The sequence below is a fragment of the Gymnoscopelus braueri genome (genome assembly GCF_963280865.1).
Source record: "Gymnoscopelus braueri genome assembly, chromosome: 24".
Lineage (NCBI taxonomy): Eukaryota > Metazoa > Chordata > Actinopteri > Myctophiformes > Myctophidae > Gymnoscopelus > Gymnoscopelus braueri.
This window is the reverse complement of record NC_137626.1, coordinates 8,906,435-8,933,643: the sequence shown is the minus strand read 5'-3', so window position 1 is coordinate 8,933,643 and position 27,209 is coordinate 8,906,435. Positions and strand designations below refer to the sequence as shown.

Below are 27,209 nucleotides of genomic sequence, written 5' to 3'. Positions count from 1 at the left end.
GCTCTACTGCTGATCTTAATTCATCTTAATTTATAAAAATCACATCACTAATATTACCTAATATCACAAATTATCTACCCACCTATGGTTGTAAATGTTATTTATTGACTGATCATCAGCAATGAAATGAACATTAACCCCCTCCCCCTCCCTAAAACCCCCTGGGGTTTCCGAGTTCCGACCCACAGGTTGTTGAGAACTTTCCTCCGAGGTGGAAAGACTGGTGACGCGAGGTTAGTTGAGAACCACTGGTCTATGGCACAGATACAACTGTGTGTACCTTTAGCTTGCATTATACTGCCACCTAGTGGCCTTAATAGATTAATGTTTGTTTCCAGCTGTGTAAAGTAGTGAAGAGTGAAAACACATCAGCTCCACATCAACTAAGAAAAGCCACCGTGTTGTCGTTGCTGTTTGGAGCTCATCGTGTCACCAGTTGTCCAGAATGTCCCAACAGGACGGATACTCTCCCAGCTTCAAGCGACCGGCGGACATCATGCGGATGAGGAGGAAAAGAGGCCGGAGTGAAGCCTCCAGCAGCCCCGCGCAGAGAGACTCGTCCCCGGGCTGCGTGCGGCTTTTCTCCCCGTGGCCGCTCCTCCTGTCCGTCCACAACCTGGAACCTCAAAGACCCCATGAGAACCACTGGGTTCCACATCATTACAGGTATTTAGATTACTACACACAGTACTCGTATAGTGACAACACAAGTTAGTCAGAAGTCAGACGTATTCAGAGAAAAGGCTGTAAGAGATTCAAAGGTTATTGTCAGTCACTATATACTCATTAATGTGTAGTTAGTGACATGTTGGTGCAGCAGAGACCAGACCATTCAGAGACCAGACTGTAGTAATGTCCACGTTCTGTAAGTATTAGTAACTAGAAGTTGAACACCTAGGTGCCACCACCATGTGACTGATATGCCCATATATGGAGATCTGTGTGTCTATTAGTCCTTTTTATTCCCATATGGAGATCCCTGATGTCATCAGTATATGCCCAATTGCCCATATATGGGCATGCTGATATAACTATTGATAGGGGTGGGCAATTATGGCAAAAATATCATATAACAATTTGTTTTAGGCAAAATCAGCATTTGCTTATATGCAGCATCAGAAACAACAGCTGTCCATTTCAGCGCCAGGTCGTGTAGCGTGCAGGTTAAAGGGCGAAGGGCTTGCTTCTTTTGGGCTTGTTTTCATAGACTTGGTTGCTTGTTTCTCTCGCAAAACCTGGCAACCCTGAACACTCACGCTCAGTGTTGCCATGTCTGCTTATTATAAGCGACTTTGGGCTAGTTCTTCTTCAAAGTCTCTTGTAAAGAAAATGTAGACAGAAAATGTGTCTATTTCCCATAAAAGCATCTTGTTAATAAGCATTACTGTCATGTATTAACCCTTTATCTCCTGTTTGAGAGAGGCAGAGTCAGGTGTAATGTCAGTGTTGTGTACAGACATGCAAAAGTGTCACTTTTCAGCTACAGTCACCTTTTTGAACTCAAATAGGGCAATTGTGTGACACCTGACCCGAAAGAAAACAACATGTTGTCACCTTTTTCACCTCGGGGCTGTTTGCATGCCTGTGTGTAGAAGAGGACTTTTACTTTTAATGAACCATCAAGCAACTTGATATCATTTCTCCTCCTGCTTTAGAAGCCTCTGTCCTTCTCTGAGGATGACTCCCTGTTTGATGAAGAGATGAAGGCTCCACTGCTGCAGGTGGGTTTCTCTGCATCCTAACTTTAATGTCACATTATTCACATGTTCACAACATTATCAACACATTTCTACCTGAAGCCTGCATACCTTTATCATCAATAAAGACCAATCTCTCTCCATCTCTCATCAGTGTCTGTCTAGTAACTAATGTACCCTGTTGTTTACCTTCATTATGTCTCTCTCCATAGTCCCCAGGTCAGCGACCCAGCCCCCATAGCGCCCCCTGTCTGTGAGGAGTACCCGACCAACTGGAGCCTGAGACGAGGGTCCTGTTCACCTCCCAGCTGCCGTTCTCCTGGGCAGAGCAGCCCAGAGCCCAGGAGGAGGCTGCAGGTCTGACTGACACAGCAGTGCAGAGCCCAGTACACCCGGTTCAGGAAATATTTCACACCTTCTGGCCTGTCTCTCCGACATCAAACACTGGATAACCCAACATTTCCTTCATGAGTCAAAATCAGAGATTATTATATTCGATTCCCCTAGCTCAACCCTCTCCCTCCACTCACAACTTGGCTCCCTTTCCATGAATGTCACACCTGCAGCCCCTAATCTGGGTGTGATTTTTGACTCCGACCTCTCTTTTAATAGACAAATAAAATCAGTTGTTCAATCCTGTTATTTTCAGTTGAGGAACATTGCGAAAATCAAGCCATTCCTGTCAGCCCCCGATCTCGAAAAGGTAATTCATGCTCTCATATCAACACGCCTCGACTACTGCAACTCCCTCTACTCTGGCCGTGCCATGAAAGTCACATCCCGCCTGCAATTGATACAAAACTCTGCTGCTAGATTACTTACCAATACGAAAAAACGAGACCATATTACACCAATACTAGCCGCCCTTCACTGGCTGCCTGTGAGCTCCAAATTTTACTTATTACTTATAAAGCCCTGCATGGGCTGGCCCCTACCTATATCTTTGAAATGCTGTCCCCTCCAAAGTCTGAGCGCACTCTTAGATCCTCAGATAAGGCCCTCCTGGAGGTACCATACACTAACCTAGTAACCCGGGGTGATCGGGCCTTCGCTGCCCGGGCACCTACACTGTGGAACGCACTGCCGGTGCAGCTGAGGTTAGCACCATCCGTGCCTCTGTTTAAATCACCACTGAAAACCTACCTCTAGTGTTTTTATATGACTGTACACACTCTAATGTTGTTATGTGTGTAGTCAAACTGTTTTTCTATTTTTTGCATTGCTTTGTTGTTGTTTTTAACCTTAATCTGTTCAGCACCTTGTAACTTTGTTTGGAAAGGTGCTATACAAAAATAAATTCATTATCATTATCATTACACCACCCTGCCCCACAGCATACAGGTACTGCTACCTCACTGCTGCTCAACCCGCAGGTCAGGACCCCCAAAGTGGGTCACGTGGCATTAACACGTAACACACCCTCACACTGTTTATCTCTGTATCCCAGGACCCCAGGTCGTGTACGGAGCTGCGCTGTGCCTTCCAGCAGAGCCTGGTGTACTGGCAGCATCCCTCCCTGCCCTGGCTCTCACTGTTCCCCAGGATCAACGCAGAGAGGAGCTTTGCCGGGAAGAGCGCCCCCTGGGCACAGGATGCAGCGCTGCAGCAGAGTCTGATGAGTGGTAAGATCCATACTTTTCCTTTTTCCACAGTGCTATAAAATGACATCACACCACTAGTAACTGGCTGTAGAAAGTCGTTGCCAGCAGCTACCTCTGTGGCTTGGGTTCCTCAGACACTCAGGGACACGGGTAGATGGTTTAAACACATGTTGTAGAGCAGTGGTAACCAACCGCTCGACCGCGATCGACACGTTGCTCTTCAGCACTGAGGAAGGCTCATGCTGAAACGTGTCCGTCTGTTGCTGCCCGTGCCACTGCCAGAAAATAAACGTCAAGTACTTGAAGTGACTGCTGGTGATCGTTTGATTTAGTCTAAATCTCTTTGAACCGTGCGCGCGGTGTTTGTGGCGAGTGCCTGCATTTCCTCTGCAGTTACCTCAGTATAGGGTCAACACATGTTCTGACAAGGTCATGGACAAAGAACACCTCTAATAGAGGAAGGCTGTGTTATTTAAAAAGCCCCTGTAGTGGTTTTACTGTTATCAGCTGTTTAATGTTTTCCTGTATCAATCCTATAGTGCTTGATTCCAGAGCCACCATGGGTCATTTGTGACAAATGAGTGCATTCTGAGTATGAAGTTCAACATGGTAACATAAGCTCTTCTTGAAACAGCATTTGGCTGATTGGTTAGTAGGTTACTGTATTAGATTTGATGTGATTTGTGGAGGACAGGAATCTTCCACCTCAAAACTATGCTCTAAAATGTTACATTACAAAACAAATATCTATATATCTATATCCTTGGGTCCAAATGATTTGCCTTGAAATTTGTGTCCCAGTGTGAAACAAGTAGACAACCAACTATCTGTCTGTCTGCAGGTCAGTCAGTCTGTCTTCTCTCTACAGTCTGTTGAAATCTGTGTCCATACTTCTACCTGTGTGTGTGTGTGTGTGTGTGTGTGTGTGTGTGTGTGTGTGTGTGTGTGTGTGTGTGTGTGTGTGTCTTGGAAGATAATGTCAACTTTTCTGTAGATTGACTCATTGTCTTCTATTCCACTCTGTTAGTTTACAGTGTTGTTCAAGGCAGCAGATTTGATAAACTATCAAATCTACAAGTCAGACATTGAAGCTCTGTCTACACAAAAACAGGCATTTTTGCATGTCATGTTTACACATAAACGCACAGTTACTATTCCATCATATTGAGGAACAGGGGCATCAGAATGGGCTATAGAGGTCACTGCTACATACTCCCAACAGTATGACGGTATAGACGGTATTTGTGCTGGTAGTGGACTGTAACAAGGCTAAGAGTAAAGATATGTCACGTTCTAGACACTGGGAGAACTAGAGCCGATAGTGAAGGAATTAGGCCCGTAACGATACAGTAACTGCATCGATGCATCGTTTTGAATTTTCAACGATCTACTATATCGATATGCAAACAGCTAAATATCGTATCGTTTGACTTTGAATCGTATCGAATCGTTTTGCAATGCAAATAATCGTATCGAATCGTTCTGCAATGCAAATAATCAATTATATCAATACTAAGTACTTTTAAGAAGAAGAAAAGAGAAAGAGGGGTTTATATCCAGTATCCAGGTATTTATTTTTCACACAGAATTTTTGGGTAAATAAATAGTTACTATATCGATTTTAAATCATTGAATCGAATCGTATCGTTCTAAATTAACCTGTCCTGTATCGTTCATGTATCGTATCGACTAAATCGCTGAATCGAAACGTATCGTATCGTTCTAAATTAACCTGTATCGTTCATGTATCGTATCGACAACCAAGTATCGTGATACGTATCGAAATGGCGTTGGAACAACAGATGTTCAGGAGGCGGAGAAACACACCTTTACTCCACCCACTCACCCCACTCACCTATCTAACTGGCACTATTTATACTGTGCCCATTCTACCCAGAAGCCTCTATGCTTTTCGTATCGTACAAGCTCGCTTGCGCTAGCTTGTACCGCTCTCTTAAGCAAAAATGAGTTCGATTGACTTATTTGCATCAGAAGACGACTCTATCGTCCAACGGAGCCCGACGCCCACCAACAGGGGTATCTCGCCATCCGCCATCTCACCCTTACCTGCCAGCCAGCCTCAGCCTCGCCGCGACCGCCACTCCATCTCACCCAGCATCTCCGTCGCTTCCGCTTTTTCCAGACAGTCCAGTTTCTCCAACCGCTCCTCCGCCATTCCACCATCGGGTCAGCCCTCCAGAACTTCAGGTCGGTCCCGCACATCCACACACCACCACCCGAACCCTCGGGAACAGGAACGGGGCCGAACCACCAGGAGATCGGACCAACATCATAGAGCGGCTCGGAGATCCCCGCCGGCTATCCCCGCAACACAGAGGAGCCACCGAAGCACCCGGACCCCGCAGCTAGAAATCGGGGATATGACCGTGGTGGGTCTACAGCGGCAGCTCCGATCCCTTGGCATCGCTTTCCCCCGGTCCATGAATAAAGCGGGGCTGTTCCAGCTGTTCGTTACAGCACAAACAACACCGGGTCCTTCTTCAAGCCGGGCGCCACCCGATGACGTCACGCGCCGGCGCCGCACCGTTCCAGCCAGAGCGGCGCCACCCGATGACGTCACGCGCCACACCGCTCCAGCCAGAGCGGCGCCACCGGATGACGTCACCCACCGTTCCGGAGGGCTCAGGGCTGGCCAGGCAGCGCCTGACCAGATCAACGTCTCCACCAGCCCTTCCGCAGCTATATCCTCCCTACCTACTACTACTACCATGACTACTACCGCTATTCCTAATACTACCACTACTATGACTACCATTGCTAATCCCAATACCAACACTACTACTACGACTACTACTGCTAGTGCTCATACTTTTCCGTTTAATGTTAACCCCGTGCCTGCCACCCACCCTCTAATGTCTTTGTTGTCTGTCTTATCATCCCTTGTCCCGCAGGCTGCACTTTCATCCCCCCCTCCCCCTCACCCATCCCTACATCCATCTCAATTTTCCTCTGTTCCTTTTTCTCAACAACTAAGCGCTGCCGTGGCCACACCTGGCACCAGCACACCCCAGGCTCCGCCTATTTTCAATTTCTCTTCTTCTCCAGGGCATGCCACCCAGCCAAACATCGCTGCCACGAGCTGCGGTGGCATCGCCCCACTACCACCCGCTTTGCTATCCTGTCCTCCTCTCAATAACCCCTCCCCCCATCCTCCCTTTTCCCTCTCCACAGCTCGACCCGTGGACACACCACCTAACGCGCTGTCCAGGAACCCCCAGTCTATCTCAGCAGCCCTCCGCAACCAGATCCTCCTAGGTAACGCCATCGACCTAAGCTCACTACTCCGCCCCTCCAGCAATAATGAACCCCGCTTCGTGGACTGCGGAGACATATCAATACAGCTCCGCAGCGCCGCCCCAACACGTTCATCCGTCCTCACCATAGCAGAGTTTTGCCTGGCGTTCGGTATCTACCGAGATGTAATCTGCTCCGTCTTTCCAGCCCGACGCCAAGAGCTAGACGACTACCTGGCGGTGGTCCTAGACCAAGCCGTTCGCTTTGGAGGAACCATCTACCAAGAGTACCACCGCCAGTTCTCTGCTACAGCTGCCGCCAGGATCCAGCAATGGAACATGGCCACCTACTGGGGCCAATTAGATCTGGAGCTCTACTGCCGCCTCTACGCTGGCAGGGCGGCAGTTTCCTGCAGCCTCTGCGGGAACCCCGCCCACCCCGCCAGCCCGTGCACCCTAGCTGCTCCCCGCCCATCAACTTCCCGTGCCACCACAGCCAGATCAGCCCCGGGCCCTTCCCCCCCCTCCCTCCTTGGCTTAACCACTGCGCCTCCCACACCCTCCCCCATTTACCCCGCAAACAACAAGACAACCGACCGGCGCGGGCGCCCAGTTTTGTTTTGCGGGAAATCTATGGTGTGTAATAATTTTAATGATTTAGGCTGCTCGTCTAATTCATGCAAATTATTGCACGTTTGCAGCCACTGCGGTGGTGCACATGCCAGGGCTACCTGCCCCCAACACCCCACCAAACCTTCCGGCCCTAGCTGACATTCCAAGTACCTCTCCACTCCTATCAATATTCCCGCCTTGGCTTCCGAATTATCTAACCACCCAGACCCAGCAACCGCCTGCTTCCTCCTAGGAGGCCTCAATTTCGGCTTTTCCCCTGGCCTTGTCACCCTCCCCACCGACACCCACCTTTGCCGCAACCTCCAGTCAGCCACCACCGACCCTGACACAGTCACCACCCTGCTGGCCAAGGAAGTGGCCAACGGTTTCATGATCGGCCCTTTTCCCACCCCACCTTTTCCCAACTGCCGCATCAGTCCCATCGGAATCGCCACTAGGAAATATTCAGGAAAAAAGAGGATTATAGTCGACCTTTCCTCCCCCCACGGCACTTCCACACCAAGCATCAACAGCCTCATCCCTAGTCAATATTATTCCATGCAGTATTCCACCGTAGACGGCGCCATTAATTTGATCCGGCTAGCCGGTAAAGGCGCGTGGCTCGCAAAAGCAGACGTCACAGCAGCTTTTAAGGTCCTCCCACTCCACCCAGACAGCTGGCCTCTTTTTGGGGTTTTCTGGCAGGACGCCTACTACTTTGCCGTCCGGCTAACATTCGGGTGTAAGAGTAGCCCCAAAGTATTTGACACCCTCGCCGAAGCCCTTTGCTGGATCCTGGTTAATAACTACAAACTCCCCTACGTCACCCACCTGCTGGATGACTTCCTAGTAGTCACCCCTCCATCAGCCCCTCCTGCCTCCGGCCTCACCACTCTGACCTCCGTTTTCAACGCTCTAGGCGTCCCCCTCGCCCTGGAGAAAACGGAAGGTCCATTCACTGCCATAGAATTCCTCGGAATAACCCTGGACACCATTGCTTTCCAAGCCTCCCTACCCCCCGAAAAACTCGACCGGATCACCCTGCTCCTCTCTAACTACCTGGACATCCTCCAGTGCAGCAAACAGCAGCTCCTCTCCCTGCTCGGCCACCTCAACTATGCCATGCGTATCATTCCCCAAGGCCGTTCTTTCATTTCAAATCTCCTACACCTCTCTACCACTGTCCCTTCCCTCCACCACCAGGTCACTTTTGACCCTCAGTGCCAGATGGAACTCCGGCTTTGGCATCTCCTCCTCTCACACTGGAACGGTATAACCTTCTTCTACAACGATTTCATTTCCTCCCCAGAGGACATACAGCTGTACACCGATGCCGCCCCCTCCGCAGGATTCGGAGGCTACTATGCAGGACGATGGTTTTCGTCCCCTTGGCCAGACGGTTTCCACCAGCTCGACCCGGACCACACACAGTCATCCACCCTGTACGAGCTTTACCCCATTGTCATCTCCGCAGCCCTGTGGGGTTCAGAATGGACCAGCCACAGCATTCTGATCCATTCCGACAACCTGTCCGTCGTCCACATCATTAATAAAGGCCGTTCCTCATCACTCCCCATCATGTCACTCCTGCGCCGCCTCACATGGCTTTCCGTTTCCCATCAATTCATTATCAGAGCTGCCCACATCCCAGGTCACCACAATGCCATTGCTGACGCACTTTCCCGCTTTCTCTTTCAGAAGTTCAAGACACTGGCTCCTCACTCAGACCCGCATCCTGTCCCGGTTCCTCCATTTTCGGACATCATTTTTCCATAGCCCATCCTCTCCACCACCTCATCCTCCAGTCCCAGCAGTCTGCCCTCCAAGGCGTAGCCGACTCCACTCTGTCCTCCTACTGGACAGCCTGGAGAAGTTTTAAGTATTTCCACCACACTCATGACATACACTTTCCCTCACTAGACCTTCTTACAATGTCAGCTTACATTAGTCACTGTCACTCCACCCGTTCCATACACACACATACTCTTCCACAATCAGAGCTTACCTCTGTGGAATCACTTTTTTCACGAAACTCATCACCGGTTCACCCCACCTATTCACTCAGCACCCCCAAATCGCCCTCATACTCAAAGGATTGCAGCGCAACGAACCGCGCCTTCCTCCCAGTCGTTTACCCCTCACTATAGATATACTCACCGCCTGCATTCTCACTATTAGATCCGGCTACGCCAACCCCTTCACCAACTCCACTCTCGAATCCATGTTTCTGTTAGCCTTCTTTGGCTTCCTCAGATGCTCTGAATTCACCACAGCCAATACCCATTTCGTTTCTTCCATCTCCCCCTGCCTTTCCGACCTAGCAGTCCACGACAACAACACGCTGGTCTTCACTATCAAACAGAGCAAATCGTCCCAGTACCGGCTAACACCCATCTACCTGTTCCGTCTCAATTCCCCAGTCAGCCCTTTCGAACCCCTGGCTAACTACGTCCGCACCAGACTTTCCCAAAACGCCCTACCCTCAGACCCACTCTTCATTAACGAATTCGGAACCGTAGCCACCCGCAGCTGGTTCCTACACCACCTCCGCCAAATCCTCACCCTATCCGGATTCTCTGCAGAGAATTTCTCAGGCCATTCGTTTCGCATCGGCGCCGCTTCAACTGCCGCCAGCCGAGGCCTCCAGGACCACACAGTACAATTGCTAGGTAGATGGTCCTCCCAGGCCTACCAGAGATACATCCGCACTAACCTCCAGGACCTCAGAATCGCACATAATTCATTAATTTAGTTACCGATCTCTGCTAAATTTTTGGGGGTAACAGCCTAGACGTGCCGTGCCGATGATTCCTCTACCTACCACGAGCACCGTGCTGATCGCGCTAACGACCTCCACCCCAGAGACTCCAGGGTCGGCGACCCTCCCCCGGAAACCTCCACCCCTCCTTCCATTACATTACATCACATTACATTACATTACTTCCATTCCAATTTCATTATCATTATCATTCATTCCATTTCATTTCATTCATTCCATTTCATTATCATTATCATTCATTCCATTTCATTATCATTCATTCCATTCCATTTCTATTTATTCAATAAAAACTTTAAACTTCCATAGAGGTGTGTTTCTTTGCCTAGTGAAATGGCGTTGGAACAACAGATGTTCAGGAGGCGGAGAAACACACCTTTACTCCACCCACTCACCCCACTCACCTATCTAACTGGCACTATTTATACTGTGCCCATTCTACCCAGAAGCCTCTATGCTTTTCGTATCCCCCCACCACCCCTTTCTCCTCCAAAGCTCCCACGACTTTCTCTCTTTCTTTCTCTCTCGCTCTCTCCTTTCGCTCTTCCTTTTTCTCTTCACAGGTTCCTGCAGGGGGGTAACAGCCTAGACGTGCCGTGCCGATGATTCCTCTACCTACCACGAGCACCGTGCTGATCGCGCTAACGACCTCCACCCCAGAGACTCCAGGGTCGGCGACCCTCCCCCGGAAACCTCCACCCCTCCTTCCATTACATTACATCACATTACATTACATTACTTCCATTCCAATTTCATTATCATTATCATTCATTCCATTTCATTTCATTCATTCCATTTCATTATCATTATCATTCATTCCATTTCATTATCATTCATTCCATTCCATTTCTATTTATTCAATAAAAACTTTAAACTTCCATAGAGGTGTGTTTCTTTGCCTAGTGAATCGTTGTTAAAACGTATCGTTACACCCCTAGAAGGAATGCATTGAAGTCAGTGAGAGCCAGACGGTCAGGTGTTGACAGGCTTATAAACCTACCTGTGACTGTGTACATCTGGACTAGGCCTGAATGCTGCAGTATAGTATGTATTGCAGCAGGCTTTTCTTTCTTTTTCATCCAATACAGTTGATTTATTCAGTGCATAATCTCTCACCCAAACTACAAACCTCTGCATGAACTCATTTGCCTTGAATAGTTAATAGATTTAAACATTTTGCAGACCCAGTGATGTCACCAGGAGAGCATTATAAGTGTTGAATAGAAGTCATATATATCTCTCCCAGGGACTCAGTTAGTGTGTGTTTGACTTTTGCTTCTTGTATCAGGACTGTCTGTCATGCAAAACATGACCTCTGATTAGTGGTAAATGTTAGTCTGGGCTGTCAGCTTGCTGACCCAGTACCACACAGTTGGTGTTAGACAGACTCTGTAAATGACCCACCCTACCTACATCTAGCTAGGTTACATTTGTTGGACAAATTGCACTGAACTACTAAATGTAAAATGATTACAGCAAAAGCAAATACTCAGGTCAAAAATGTCCCTCTGACTTCAAGGACAATTAGAGATTTCAATGGGTCTTTTATGCCCTTACCTTCTATACTCCTGAGCTTCTAAGCACCCGGTCACTGACACAGAAGTAATGACATCAGACTAGAGGCTGTATCTATCTGTTCCAGTATATGAGTGGTCTATCGTTGTGTGTCTATCGTGTTTAGGTATTGAGTTCAGTTTGCCCCTAGTGGAGGAGAAGAGAAGGAGCAGGGGGCAGCAGGGATCCTCAACACAACGTGGAGAGGACGATGACACAGAGTAAGACACATCTCATTTCATTCTATTCTCCTCCTCTCAGTCACTCTCCAGTGTACATTTCCACCTTTTATAGACATTATACTACCCTACACTACCTCATTTTGAGACTTGACTTCAGTCAGATTGAGATTAAAGCACTGTAGAAGAAGCTTTATATTTATAGTTTTCTTGTTGTTTTTATTGCCATCTTCCAGGCTCTCTGAGTCAAAAGAGGTGGAAGACTGCGCTGCCGACGAGGAAGAGGACGCCGCCGATGAAGATGACCTGGAGAGTGGTTTCTCCTGGCTGGAGGAGATGGACATCCAGGACAAGATAAAGAAAGCAGACAGCATCTCCATTCAGCTGTATCCTTCACCAGCCATGTCACCAGTCCAGCGTTTGACCATAATCCTCCATAATCTCTGTGATTGATTGATTGAATGAATACTTAATCAGACAGAAATGTAAACAGCATGAGGTACAGTCAGACATTTGGGCTAAAAGGATAACACAAAAAAGTCCAGGGGACTTGTTTCCATTGTGGTCCTGGTATTTTTTACTTTACTGGAGTATTTCCACTTTTCAGTATGTTTACTTCTACTCCACTACATCTCAGAGGCAAATACTGTACTTTTACTCCACTACAATTATTTGAAAACTTTAGTTACTAGTTACTTTGTAGATTTTGATTATTATTACAAAACATACATTACCCAATTCAGCCCTATATACATTTCGGCCAGTTAAAAATAGCCGATCTACAAGCTCACAATGCGATGCGACGCATTGTGAGCTTGTAGATCTGCTATTTTCAATAGATTTTTGAAAACTTGTGAAATGGGACATTCTGCATAATGAGTACTTTCTACTTTTGGTACTTCAAGTACATTTTTCTGCCAGTCCCTTTGTGCTTTTACTCAAGTAAATTAATTCCAGACTTTTACTTGTAAAAGAGTATTCCTATATTGCAGTATTGCTACTTTTACTTAAGCAAAAAAAAAAAAAAGTACTTTTTCCACCACTGCAGAGTAGTAGAATGAGAATGTTCCCATGTTTGTTCTATGAGTGAGTGGTACAAGATGGTTGTCTCTCCCTCTAGTATTGTGGCTGTGGGAGTCACTCACTTTGGAGAAGTAGTTAGTTAGTCAGGTATGAGGGTATTGAGGGCACTGTCCCTTTAACTATCTTAAAAACCAATCCCATGTTTAATTACTTAACCCTTTCTCCTACCCTGAGCCATCCCAGACTAGCACAATGTGTTGGAATCAGGTGGGTCGTGGGCTTTAGGCTGAGAAGTAGTGGAATCAGTTTGTTGTGGGAGGTCTGTGTGACTAGTTGAGCGTGTAGAAGTCCTTGACCGTGCCGTTCTCCTCTCCAGTGGTAAAGAGCATAGCTGGGTGTGTGTGGACCACAAGCCTGAGTCTGTGGTGCAGGTGGAGGGAGCTCACACCTTCACCCTCATCAACTTCCTCATCAACTGTAAGAGCCTGGTGGCGGCGGCCGGCTCCCAGGCTGGACTCCCCCCCCCCCCCCCCCCCCCCCACCCACACTGCTGGCCCCCACTTCCTTCTGAGGGGCCACCATGCACACACTGAAGGTAACGGGCCCACACACACACACACACACACACACACACACACACACACACACACACACACACACACACACACACACACACACACACACACACGCACACACTATACCTGTGTCTAACCTTCATTTAAGTCAATTTTTGATGCTAAACCTATTATAATAAGAGTGGATCAGAATAATAGATTTTTTCCCCTTTCTTTCTATTTTATGGCATGGCTCTGAAAAAGGCTAGTCGTCTATAAGAGGGTCTGTCTGTGTGTCTGCTTGTCCAGAGATAATCCGGCAAACTGCTGGACAGATCAACAGCACATGTCTTGTGCACACTGACACTAGGCTCACATGGAACCTGCTAGGTTTTGTTCACATAATGTTCTATACTCTGAAATATTTAACATTTACTTTTTTTAATCATCATATTTTTAATCAAAGGATGAAAGTCAAAGGGTCTTGGATTCTCCACATTTGGGCTCAGATGACGTTTATATGATGTCATTTAAGCTACCTATAACTGTTTAACTGTCTACCATAACTAGCTAGTCTCAGAGACAAGCTGTCTATAAGAGGAGGTGAATGGCTGTCAAATTAGGCTGAAACCATGCTCAAATATGGAGTCATGTGTCATAGATCCATCATGGATGACTGGCGTCATAGACTGGACACATGAAGATCAGATCAACATGCAGCCACACCATTATTAGACCCCGTCTAGTTTGTCTTATGATGACATTTTCATGTTTTTCTTTGGGCAATTTTCAAATGAACCTGTCTTTAATTGTTTAATTCATGAAACACATTGGAGTGAATAATGTGTTTCACATCACATTAATGTGTAATACTGCATGTTGTGTTGTGATTTACTATTGTGTTGTTGCTCTCTTGGCAACAACATACGTTGTTAGGTTTACTCTTCAAATGTAGATGTTGTTCTTAATGTGATGTGTGATATTCCAAAAGTACATCAAGGGTAGAGCTTTCAGTGAGCCTTAATCTTTCCATGGTTTCCACCATTGTTGAAATGAAGTAATGGCTCACTGATGCTACTCTAACCCTAACTAAAACTAATGTACCAGGTCCACTAAAAACATTCCACCACAGGTGATCTATCAGGACCACAAGTCCAAGGGTCACAGTCCTTTTATTGGAACACCACCACTCAATTCACAAACATCAGGTGTTACTATACAGTAGCTTTGGGTTCCTATGAAGCAAATAAACAGAAAACTAAACGCATGGTTTGAGTCACTATACAAAGAAGAAATGTTGTTGCTCAAATTGACCACAAGGTGGCTCTCTAACACCACAGTTGGAACAGCATTATCATACAAGTGGCTGATAGTATGTAGTGGAGTCTTTTAAGTCTATTTATTAAGGAAGCACAAAGAGGAAAGTCTTCTGTGTTGAATGGAGAACAGATCTATATGAGTCGTCTGGTGTTCCACACTGATCTACAAGCCCTCAACGTGTCTCCATGCAACACATTGTTGTCTTGCAGTGAGAGCTCCACTGTGCAGAGAGGCTCAAAGCCAGCAGCTGTGCCCGGCAGGAGAGCTCACAGGCAGGGAGGAGAAGTACAGACACTCCATGCTCATCTCTGGCAGCTTGTTTGGAAATGATCTGTACATCTTAGTTTAGAAATAGGTCATGCAGTTGCTCAGTCTTGATTCATTTCACATAATTATCGTCGCTGTCGGGTGGAAACCTCATATGTCCATGACTGTTACTTTCAGAATTCAAAATTAGCACAAATAGCAGATCACAACGTGTTTTAGCTTGTAGATCGGCTATACTTTTGTGTGATACTGTAGAATGATAAAGTAGGAAATTAATTTACATTTAGTATCTGATAGTGAGTCTGAAACTCTCTCTCTCTCCTGTAGGCTCATAGTGTACATGTGAAGACCCAGGTACGTTCTACCTACCAGGATGTGTGCAGTCTGGAGATCACAGGTACAGATCTACTCTCCCTGCTCTTTCTAATACAACATTACATACGTTAGTGATGCACGGGTCAGACCGCCTAATAGGCCTGTGACAAACAGCCAAAAAGGGCTTTAGTTTTCGAGATACCCCTCCCGGAGGTAGGACCAAACACAACATAGTTTTTGCTCATCTTTAAGGCCTCCCATACATGAAATGGATTGTTGTATACAAATATTTTACTGCAAAAGTGGTGAAATTGATATATAAAGTTATACACCCCAAACAAAAAATAAAGCCTGGCCGTCTGGGGGTTGAGGCATATAAACTCATGTAGATTCACAATGGAAGCTCTGATAGGTTTAAAACTTGGCATACTTGAAGCCAGGACTTCCTTCTACATTCTAGGAAAGACCAAATGTCAATATCTGAATGTAACTAGGAGATACAGTCATTTGAACACATACTTACATTAGGCGGAAATGTAAATCTAAAGAAATGTTTTCTTTACTTTGCAGTGTTTTGACATGGATTGTCATAGCAGGACATATGATGTCTTGTTGGAAAGGTGTGGTTCTACTGAATCCAGCAATACCAATTGTAATTTTTTGGAAGTGGATTGGAGTCTAGATCTTCAACAAATCATATCTCCTTGGTCTTTAGGTTAAAAATTAAATAAATAAATAAGAAAAAAAAAAAAAAAAGATTTTTTTTTTTTTTGAAAAAATTAAAAGTCGTTTTAGTCGTTCTTGGCAGTGGAGGCTTAGGCCACATCCACACGGATACGATTTTAGGTGAAACCGCATACGTTTTTAATCGTTTGCACGTTTTGGCCACACGGAGCCGGCGTTTTAGGTCTGCAATACGCTTATTTTTGAAAACGGGTCCCAGAGTGAATTAATCTGAAAACGCCACCCTTGCGTCTCCGTGTGTACAACCAAATACGGCAATACGCATCTTTCCTGAACCGATGACGCTATAGCTCCACCTCTCGCTTAAACCCGCCCCCCCCCGTGCCCCCCCCGTCGGCCCCCGTCCCCCCCCCGTTCCCCCACCCCCCGAAGACGCCACCCTTGCGTCTCCGTGTGTACAACCAAATACGCTTCTTTCCTGAAACGATGACGCTATAGCTCCACCTCTCGCTTAACCCGCATGCGCCGAGCACCCCCCCCCTGCATGCGTGCCCCCCGAACCCCCCCCGACCCTGCATGCGCCGCCGCCCGCCCCCCCCCCCCAACAACAAACACCCCGACCCCGTCAGCGTTGCGTTTGTACTACTTAACGCAATAGGGCTTTTACAGCCACAAGTGGACATGGAGTAAATGTATTTAGTTACTTTCCGCTTAGTTACTTTTTAATGTACAGTATATTCACGTGCATACAAATGAGCCATGCGGTCTTATAAGAATGAAAACAAACGCATTGCTGTTGACCATGGATCACATGACGGTCGTCTGTTACGACGATCATGGATGAACTTCAACCTGGTGTTTGCACTTTCTCCATTTATAACCCGTTCATCTACATAAACGCTCATATTTCTAATATAAAGTGCTGACCCCATGGCCACGGATGTTACACTTATGTATGGGCCCGCATAAGTACACCTATCTTCCGTATTGTTCAATAAAAATCATTTTAATCCGATTGGTGGCCATTGACTTCGAATTTTCTCCATTGACTTGAATTACGCGACCCTACCGGTTGGGAGGAGTATTGCACTCTAAAACATTATAACTCTATGAGAAAATGGCTGCCGATCGGATTAAAATGCTTTTTATTGAACAATACGGAAGATACGGGTACTTATACCCACTCGAAGTGAATTTTAACATCCATGGCCATGAGTTAAGCACTTTATATTTGAAATCTGAACGTTTATGTAGATGTACGGGTTGTAAATAGAGAAAGTACAAACACCAGGTTGAATTCAGCCAGGACGCTAGTGGCTACGCTAGCAGTTTGAATGGGACGTTTACGGCCGTATTAGCTAAATCTGGCATTTAAAAAAAAAGAATTTATATCGAATATCTTAAATACAATGAAACAAACACATTTAGGCTCTCTACCTGTGCTCAAACAAGCATGACAGCACACAATAACAATATAAACATGTTGTGTTGATTGATGAGACCGAGTCTGGATGAGAATCAGCGTTGCCATGTCGGCTTATTATAAGCGACTTTGGGCAGAACTTTTTCTGGCTTTTTCTGTAAAGTTGCTTGTAAAATTGGTAGTTGCGGGTTGCGTTTTTTGTGTGGCTTATTTATAAAGTGTTCTTGCTTATTTAGGCTTGCTTCCAATTTTTTTTTTTTTTTTTAAACCAGTGGTTTTCAAATATTTTCATGAAAATGTTCTGTGCCAGAGCATTAGTGTTGTTAGAATGTTTAAAAAAAACTCTTGCAATAAAATAAAGAATACTTGATTTTATTGCAAGAGTTTTTTTTAAATAGCCTATGTACAAGCTCACGTGAGCTTGTAGATCGGCTATTTTCATTCAAGTAGCTGATGTCACTAAGCCACTTCTTCTGGGCTTGTTTTCATAGACCTGGTTGCTTATTTTTCTCGCAAAATCTGGCAACACAGGTTCCGTTCCGTTCACTTACTAGCTCAATGATTAATGAATGAACAGTATAATAATAATAATAATAATAATAATTCGCTAATAATATAAATAATAATATATAAATAATCAGTACTCAAGATGACTATATTTTATTTTCGGTTCAGGTGAACCAGTCTATGAAATGAATGATTGTGACTCTGACTGGGCACACTGTCATTACATGATCTGGGGCACAGATGTAATGACATTTTTTCCAGTTAGCGTGCCTTTGCATCCGCGTTCAGCTTCTCTCTGTATGGTATGTCTCTGTCACGCATTGTGTGTGTATGTGTTGTAGACTTTACACAGACTGTGCGTTCAGGAGACGTTGTGAGTAGCTGTCAATGTTAGTAAAGTAAAAGTAAAAGCAAGTAAAAGTAGCAATACCACAATATAAAAATACTCTGTTACAAGTAAAAGGCCTGTGCTCAAAATGTTACTTGAGTTCAATCAAAGTAAAAGTACAAAAGTATTGGCATCAAAATATACTTAAAGTACTGAAATGTTTGAAAATAGCTGATCTACAAGCTCACAATGCGTCGCGATGCGCGTTGTGAGCTTGTAGATCGGCTATTTTTAAATAGTCTATGTAAAATAGGGCAAATAAATAAATATAAATGTTTTATTATGTCATGATTATATCTGCAAAGTCACTAGTATTAACTAAAGTGTTCAAATAATTGTAGTGGAGTAAAAGTACAATATTTTCCTCTGAGATGTAGTGGAGTAGAAGTAAAAGTATTGGAATTTGGAAATACTCGAGTAAAGTGAAAAATACCTCAATTGTACTTAAGTACAGTACTTGAGTAAATGTACTTAGTAACTTTCCTCCACAGCACCACCCACAGGCCAGGCATATATACTACAGCGTTTTCAGTTTGTGGCGTTTTAAGTGGTTTCGTGTGGACACACACATTTCTTGAGACGATTCCGTGTGTACGGTAAACTTTTTGAAAACGACTCTGTGACATTTTTTAAAACGTCTCCGTGTGGATATGGCCTTAAAGGACAAAAGTCGTTTTAGTCGTTCTAGGCAGTGAATGAGTTAATACTCATGGAGCTATGCCACTAAATGTATATGGTGTCCCAAATGGGGAGAACATGAAACAGTCCTAATGAAATCGACAGTATCACACCGATTAGTTTTATTTTCAATTCACTTATCAACGGTGGAAAAATATTAACACATTCACTTAGTGAAGAAGTCCCTAAAATGTATGAAATGTCCCAAACTTGAGAAAATTTGAAATTGTTAAAATATTTACAAAATATATGCAACTTCAACAATGCAGAGAAAATGCAGGCCTACAGTAGAACTACTAACAATTATTTAGCAAATCTGGCTGAGGAAAGCCAAGCTCCAACCATTTGATGCTCAAAGTTATCCTCATAACGTCAATTCTGTAGAGTTTATATCATGTAACATATTTGATTACAGTCAAGTTTTACTACTGTACTACTGTTCTATCTGTATCTTATTGCCTATGGGTTTCTTCATAAACTGACAGGTATCATTGCAAATATTTTGAAATGTGAAAAGATGAGAAGGACAGTGACCTAGCTTAACTCTATAACTGCCAAAGACGTTTATAAACGTCTTTGAGAAATTAGCTGTTGCCTGCCAAAGACGTTTAAAAACGTCTTTGAAAAAAAAAAAAAATAATCTAAAAAGATTCTCTAATTATTTAAGATTGACACCTTTTCGATATTCCAAACGAATAAGGAGATAACAATTCCCAAAGATTTGCTGCTCCATCCACTTCAATGTTAAAATTGAAACGGACAAACAATTCACAATGTTTTTTGGTTTGAAACCACTGGTTTTGAGCTATTTTCAAACATCAAACAACACATGACAACAAGGTCAAATTGACCTCGTTGACATTTGTGAAACCACACCTGAATCTCATCTGTGATTAGAAATTTTCTGGGGATCAATCATACTTGAGAAAAATAATTTGTGGCTATGCGAAAAGGTACCAAAATCGGTCAAAACCCTGGCAGAGGCTACAGACTGTTCTGAAAAAACTCTGGCAGGGTAAGAGTTAAAGGAGTAGTTCACCCAAAAAATTACTCAATTACACACAAAACTGTCATTTTGTGGGTGAACTATTTCTTTAAAGTTCCATTTAGTGTAACAGAGCCTGTCCAGTGGCCTACATTAACAATAGCAGCACCCTGACTTTGTTTCACCAGAATGGAACAGAGCCTTAATTAGTATCACTGGCAACAATATGGTTACTGTAACTTTTGGGTTAGGGTTTTTACAGAATGTAGTGTGATGAACAAACGTTCGATCCAAATTGTTGTATCATCTGTGGTAAACATTTAGACAAAGTAAAGAAGCAAGATCCATAATGTCAAAAAGCCCATAGCAGAAGACCTTCAATTCATACTAAATGTTGCTCAACAGACAGACGATGATGTTCATAAAACCCTGTCTGTATACAGATTACATACTTTCCTTCAAAAATAAAGGTAGTATATCTTATCATGTATCATGTAGATCAAACAATACCTGCACCATCTCATCAAGAAGACTGAGTAGGGTTCTTACAACATTGTTAACATATGGAAAGATTGTTTCATGTGTGGGAAGGCCAGAACAAGACCAGAACATCTGACAGCTATTATTACTGGTACAGGTAAGAGTACCAGAGAAAATTGGTCCGTCATGCAGCATCAGAAAGGTTGATGAAGTTGTATATCATCGGTTGCTCTCATACCCGTATCTCATTGTGTATGATGCCAGATATCATAAAGCTGCCTTAAAACACGACATCTTTAAACAAAATATAGCAGCTGCCAGAAGAAAATAAAATAAAATAATCAGAACACCAGACCAGTATTTTTGACAAAGTTTTTATTAAGCTCACTGAAGTCATTGATAAAACTGTTTTCTCTGAAGAAATTAAAGTGATGACACAACTACTGTATCTGCAGCTCTTGTAGTATTTGTCTCTTAAAGAGATCTTGACTTGGCTGTTGTTTCACAGTCTTCTGTCTCTTCTGTTTTTTCTTGGAGATGTGCAGCTTCTCTCATTGCATACTGTACCATGGGCACACCTTCAGAGCATACCATACCGAGCTTTCCAGCTCGTTCTACAAATTGTATCTCAGACCTCAGTGTCTTCAGTATGTCATCATAACTCTTAGTTTAGTGTCATCACTTTAATTATTTTAGAGAAAAACATTTTGTCAATGACTTCAGTGAGCTTAATAAAGGCTTTGTTATAGATACTGGTCTGCTGTTCTTTTTCTTTTATCATCTGGAAGCTGCTATATTTCGTTTAGAGATGTAGTGTTTAAGGCAGGTTTTATGATATTTGGTATCATACTCAAAGAGATCTGCATACGAGAGCACCCGATGATGTACAACTTCATCAATCATTCTGATGCTACATGATGGACCTTGTCTCTGGTACTCTTACCTGTACCAGTCATAATGGTTGTCAGATGTTCTGGTCTTGTACTGGCCTTTCCACAAATGAAACAATCTTTTTGTATGTTAAACTATGTTGTATCAACCCTACTCAGTCTTCTTGAGGAGACTGGTGCAGGTATGCTCTCACTATCAACATTTGCAACTGCTCATTATTGTTGGTCTTACTGGAGTAGTTTGCTCTATCATGATACATGATAAGATATACTACCTTTATTTTGAAGGAAAGTTTATCATCTGTATATGGAGACAGGGTTGTATGAACATCATCATCTCTCTGTTGAGCAACATTATTGAAGGCCTTCTGCTGTGGGCTTTTTGACATATGGATCTTGTTTCTTTCCTTTTTCTAAATGTTTACCACAGATGATACAAAGATTTGGATCCAATGTTTGTACATCACACTATCTATGTTGTACGTACACTACTGTCTGTACTGGCTCTATGTACAGTAACCATATTGTTGCCAGTGATACTAATTAAGGCTCTATTCCATTCTTGTGAAACAGAGTCAGGGTTCTGCTATTGTCAATGTTCATGTGTCAATGACATGCTCTGTAACACTAAATGAAACTTTAAGCTATAGGTCACTCTTCAGCTAGCTGATTAAAGGTAGGGTAAGTGATATTTTTTTGTAATTTCTTAGTTTTTTTGTTAAAAGTTTAAAGTACTATATTCTGATAGTAATCATTGCTACAGAGTGTTTGTTCGGTCACAGGGCCTCTCCAGCTCTCTAGTAAACAGAATATAGTACATTTTCAGGTAGGTGACAACATTTGAGCCAATCAGGAGAGAGCACTGTAAATGCATTTTCTGTTTAATAAAGAGCTGGAGAGACATGGGAGACTCCTTATATGGACAGGACACTCTATAGTAACGAGTACTATCAGAGCATAGACCCATTTTGCAATTATTTGAATAATTGCAAATCACTTACCCTACCTTTTAACTACTTGATTTGGCAAGTCCTTCTCATCTTTTCACATTCCAAAATATTTGCAATGATTTACGTGTCAGTTTATGAAGAAGCCCATGTAGGCAATAAGATAGAGCAGGTGGAGCCCAATACAGTATAACTTTACTGTAACCAAATATGTTAAATTGTATAAACTCTACATAACTGAATGACTTGTTATGAGGATAACTTTGAGCATCAAATAAATAAAACTAATCGGTGTGATACTGTAGATTATAGATAGTTTCATGTTTTCCCCATTTGGGACACCATATACGTTTAGTCACTAAACGTATGCCACTAAACTTTTGTGGCATAGCTCCATGAGTATTAAAGCTACTTTTGCATACTTTGTATTGCTGGATTCAGTAGAACCACACCTTTCCAACAAGACATAATGTCTTGCTATGACAAGCCATGTCAGATTCACTACAAAGTAAAGAAAACATTTCTTTAGACTTATATTTCCGCCTATTGTAAGTATGTGTTCAAATTACTGTATCTCCTATTTACATTCAGATATTGACATTAGGTCTTTTCTAGAATGTAGAAGGAAGTCCTGGCTTCAAGTATGCCAAGTTTTAAACCTATTAGAGCTTCCATTGTGAATCTACATGAGTTTATATGCCTCAACCCCCAGACCGACAGGTTTTATTTTTAGTTTGGGGTGTAACTTTATATATCAATTTCACCACTTTTGCAGTAAAATATTTTTATACAACAATCCATTTCATGTATGGGAGGCCTTTATAGATTAAAAAAAAAACATGTGTTTGGTCCTACCTCCGGGAGGGGTACCCCAATTTTTTGGAGCCATTGTCACTAGCCTATAACTCAACATGAGGATCTATCAGAACTGAACCCCCCCAACCCGTTTTCATGCACATAAAACAACCAAACCAACCCAGTCCACCAACCTGTAAATTGAAAATGAAAAATCAAACAAGGTAATTTTCCAAAGGCTCTTGTCACATTCAACAAACTTCTTAAAACAAACATGACGGTGCTTTTAATATCCCAGAAGTCCTGTTACATGCATTTTTATTCAGGAAATGTCTCCTGTATAAATATGACACATGAAAACAGCGTAGCATCGTTGTCTGTGTAGAACTGACATTCAACATTTCCAGCTCAACAAAGCTTTAGACTTTATGTTCAACTTAATCACAAGAGCAGCTTATTAATGGTAGACTAGACTAAAGATGAACCTTATTGTAGGTATTGTATAGGTATCAACATGGTTACTAGACTAAATATGAACCTTATTGTGGTATTGTATAGGTATCAACATGGTTACTAGACTAAATATGAACCTTATTGTGGTATTGTATAGGTATCAACATGGTTACTAGACTAAATATGAATCTTATTGTAGGTATTGTATAGGTATCTTCATGGTTACTACACTAAAGATGAACCTTATTGTAGGTATTGTATAGGTACAGTATCAACATGGTTACTAGACTAGTCTGTCATTTCCTTCTGGGAATTAAACATTTGGAACGTTTGGCACACATGTGTGGATGATCAAACTAATCGTTCTCCTTTATGTTCATGTGACCCTGGTAGGTGACAGCAGAACACTGGTGTGTTTTGTAAAAGTAGATTTAGATTTAGGATGAAGGACAAATGATACTTTGTGCATGAGGGTACACTAGACTAGAGTCACATGACGTCCATGTTGTCACCAGCTCCAGTCCTGCAGACATCTGCATGCCTCTCACATGTTTGACCTCACAGTGCATCCACTGGAACAGAAACATGGATGAGGAGAGGTGTGAGGACATCTGTCACTACACACATCTGTACAACTTATGGAACCCATGGGTTTTGAGGGTGCTTTCAAACGAGCGGGTGGGGGGGCAGCTTTGATGTGAGCTGAGAGGGGCTGCTACTGAGAAGGCCCTGTCACCCCCCAGGTTCAGTGCTTTGTCTTGGGGACCACCAGGAGGTTGGCATCACCAGACCTGAGGGAGCGGGAGGGGGCGTGGCGGTGAAGGAGGTCAGAGAGGTATAGCGGGGAGCTTGGTTGTTGAGGGCCTTGTTGTAGGTGCTGAGCATGCTATAGCTCTCATGAGGTGAATCAGCTACATAGAACATACTACAGCAACACTACATGTAATACATTCAACTAGGAGGTGTAACGGTTAGGCCTGTCACAATTATTACATCATCATCTAATCACAATTATTTGAGAATCACAATAATTTAGCATAATCGTCATTGTTTCCCTGTTGAAACATTTTCACACATTTTAAATATTAAAACTAGCAGATCTACAAGCTCACAACGTGTCACAAAGCTTGTAGATCAGCTATTTCTACTATTTTTTTATTATTATAAATTATTAAATATGTCAATAATTCTTTATATATTTTAGTTGTCATATCTGCCCTGTGCAATTTGTTTTATTACCAAGTCTAAAAGGCTTCATATGTTCCAATGTTCAATGCCAAACACACAATTAAATCGTTAATCGCAATTATTTGAGTGACAATTAATCGTCAAGTTAAATGTGTAATGGTGACAGCCCTAGTAACGGTTCACATATTCATACTGAACCATGTTGGTACAAGGAGTTGGGTTCAGTTCACACATGTACTGCACTAATGAAAAAAAAACAATACACTTGTTTTGCATGAGGAACTCCAAAGCCGCATGCCCACATGAACATATTAACAGTTACAGCACCTGCACAGGAAAGTCCTTTGTGTTGAATGGAGAACTGATCTACAAGCCAACAACGGGGTCGTGATGCAACCTATTGTTGTCTTGCAGTGAGAGTTCTGCTGCTCCGAGCATCTCAAAGCCAGCAGCTGTACCCGGCAGGAGAGCTCACAGGCAGGGAGGAGAAGTACAGAGTACACTATGCTGGTGTGAATTCAGCATCAGACTTTCACAGGAATAGAGCTTATGCAAAGGATAAAATGTCATTTAGATAGCATTATGTAGACATAACTATAGTGTGTATAGTTTCAATGTACAGATTATAGATTTATTGATATTATACTGTTTAGACTGATGATAGGTTCTTGGTTTACCTTTGATCCTAGATTACTATTTCTATGCATTTTGATGCATTACCTCGTGTTTTCCTTGTTTACTGTAAATCGCTCTGGATTAAGAGCGTCTGCTGAATGACTAAATTGTAAATGGTAATCTCACCCATATACAATACGTTGTACCTGTTACAGTGAGTCTGAATCTCTCTCTCTCTCTAGGCTGGTAGTGTAGATGTGAAGACCCAGGTACGTTCTACCTACCAGGATGTGTGCAGTCTGGAGATCACGGTACAGATCTACCCTCTCTGCTCTTTCTAATACATGTAATGTTGACATAAGATCCTATCAGAACGTGTCCAACCCGTTCAGGCACATTAAACAACCCGTTCCACCAATCTGCAAAGGGAACAAAATAATCAAATCAGACACCGTAATGTTCCAAAGGCTCTTGTCACATGTATCAAACTTCTGAAAACTTCCTAAAATACATAAGAGTTTGGTTGAACCGATTCCGGGGCGTCCTATAGTAGCAGGAACTCAGTCTTTGACTGAACCTATGTCCAAATATATAGATCTACATATAAAACAGTTGGTAGCCAAGCTTCCTTCTTTTGTTAAAGACACTACAGACTTTTTAAATAAATTAGATTCGTTTCAGAACACTCTTAACTCAGATCTCCTGTGTACTATGGATGTGTCTAGCCTGTACACCAATGTTCCTCATAAAGAAGGGCTCGAGGCCCTGACTTACTTTTTGTACCAGAGAGAGACCAAAACTCCCCCTACTGATTTTCTCACTGATCTGACTCGACTTGTGTTAAACAAAAATTATTTCAAATTTGAGAACTCTTATTATTTACAGTGTCAAGGGGTGAGCATGGGAAGTCCCTGCTCACCAAATTATGCCAATTTATTTATGGGAACATTTGAGTGACTTTGTGTACAATAACAATCCTTTTTCTTCTTGGTTAAAATGTTGGTTTAGATATATTGATGAAGTTTTTTTCATTTTCTCTGGGTCAGTGGAACAGCTGGAGGAGTTTAAGGTTTATATTAATTCTAGAATGCCATCGATATCCTTCACTTTAGAGTTTAGTAGAGAATCAGTGTCGTTCTTGGATGTATTAGTACAGAGAGATGTAGATAAGATTTCTACTTGTGTCTACAGAAAACAAACTGATAGAAACAATTATTTAAATTTTTCTAGTTATCATCCTTCAGGGTTAAAGAGAAGCTTACCTTACAGTCAACTATTGAGGACAAAAATAATCTGTAGTACTGACAGTGCTTTCGAAAGACAAGCAAAAGACTTGTGCGATCGTTTCAAAACTAAAGGTTATAGTGATAAAGTGCTGAGTGTTAATGTACAGAGAGCTCGAGAGAAAGAGAGGTCTAGCTTGTTCACTCCAAAACCTGCTCGTGCAGGCGAGTCTAAGATAGTTTTGTCCACAACTTATTCCCCTTTGTGCATTGATATTAAGAATTCTGTGAAAAAATACTGGTATGTGTTATCAAGTGATCCTAATGTGGGTCATGTTTTTAAGGAGCCCCCCATCTTTGCACATAAACATGCCAAAAATGTGAGGGACTCTCTAGTGAGGGCAGACTGTCATGTTCCACGGCAACATTTTATGTCTATTTTATGTTTATTGCAATGCAATGATCAGAGGGAATCATGTATTACATCCACATTCAGGAAAAAAGATTGATGTTAAAAGCATCATCACCTGTAAAACTAAGTTTGTGGTCTATCTGCTAAAATGCCCTTGTGGCCTTTGTTATGTGGGTAAAACCAAAAGAGAACTTAAAGTTAGAATTTCAGAACATAAAAGTAATATTAGAAACAAGGATGAAAAATCACCTGTGGCTAGACATTTTAATGCGGTGGGACATGAAGTCTGTGCTTTAAGGTTTCAGGGTATTGAGGCAGTACCCGTAAAGAGTGGTGGGGATCGTGAAAAACTTCTATTGCAACGAGAGGCATGGTGGATACACTCTCCA

The 27,209-nt window shown here is 43.1% G+C and overlaps 1 long non-coding RNA gene and 1 pseudogene across 2 annotated transcripts in view; one reads left to right on the top strand and one right to left on the bottom strand.

Moving 5' to 3' along the window:
- Positions 1-27,209, bottom strand: part of LOC308080286 — a 408,660-nt gene that overhangs the window by 42,684 nt on the left and 338,767 nt on the right. The gene's annotated exons all lie outside the window — the stretch shown is intronic.
- Positions 347-25,239, top strand: LOC308080161 (annotated as a pseudogene). Its single transcript, XR_013935050.1, has 13 exons — positions 347-666; positions 1,910-2,083; positions 2,152-2,400; positions 3,145-3,319; positions 8,863-9,306; positions 9,399-9,833; positions 11,583-11,715; positions 11,910-12,059; positions 13,073-13,249; positions 14,242-14,251; positions 14,700-14,855; positions 15,165-15,234; positions 24,985-25,239. The product of XR_013935050.1 is annotated as an uncharacterized misc_RNA (transcript).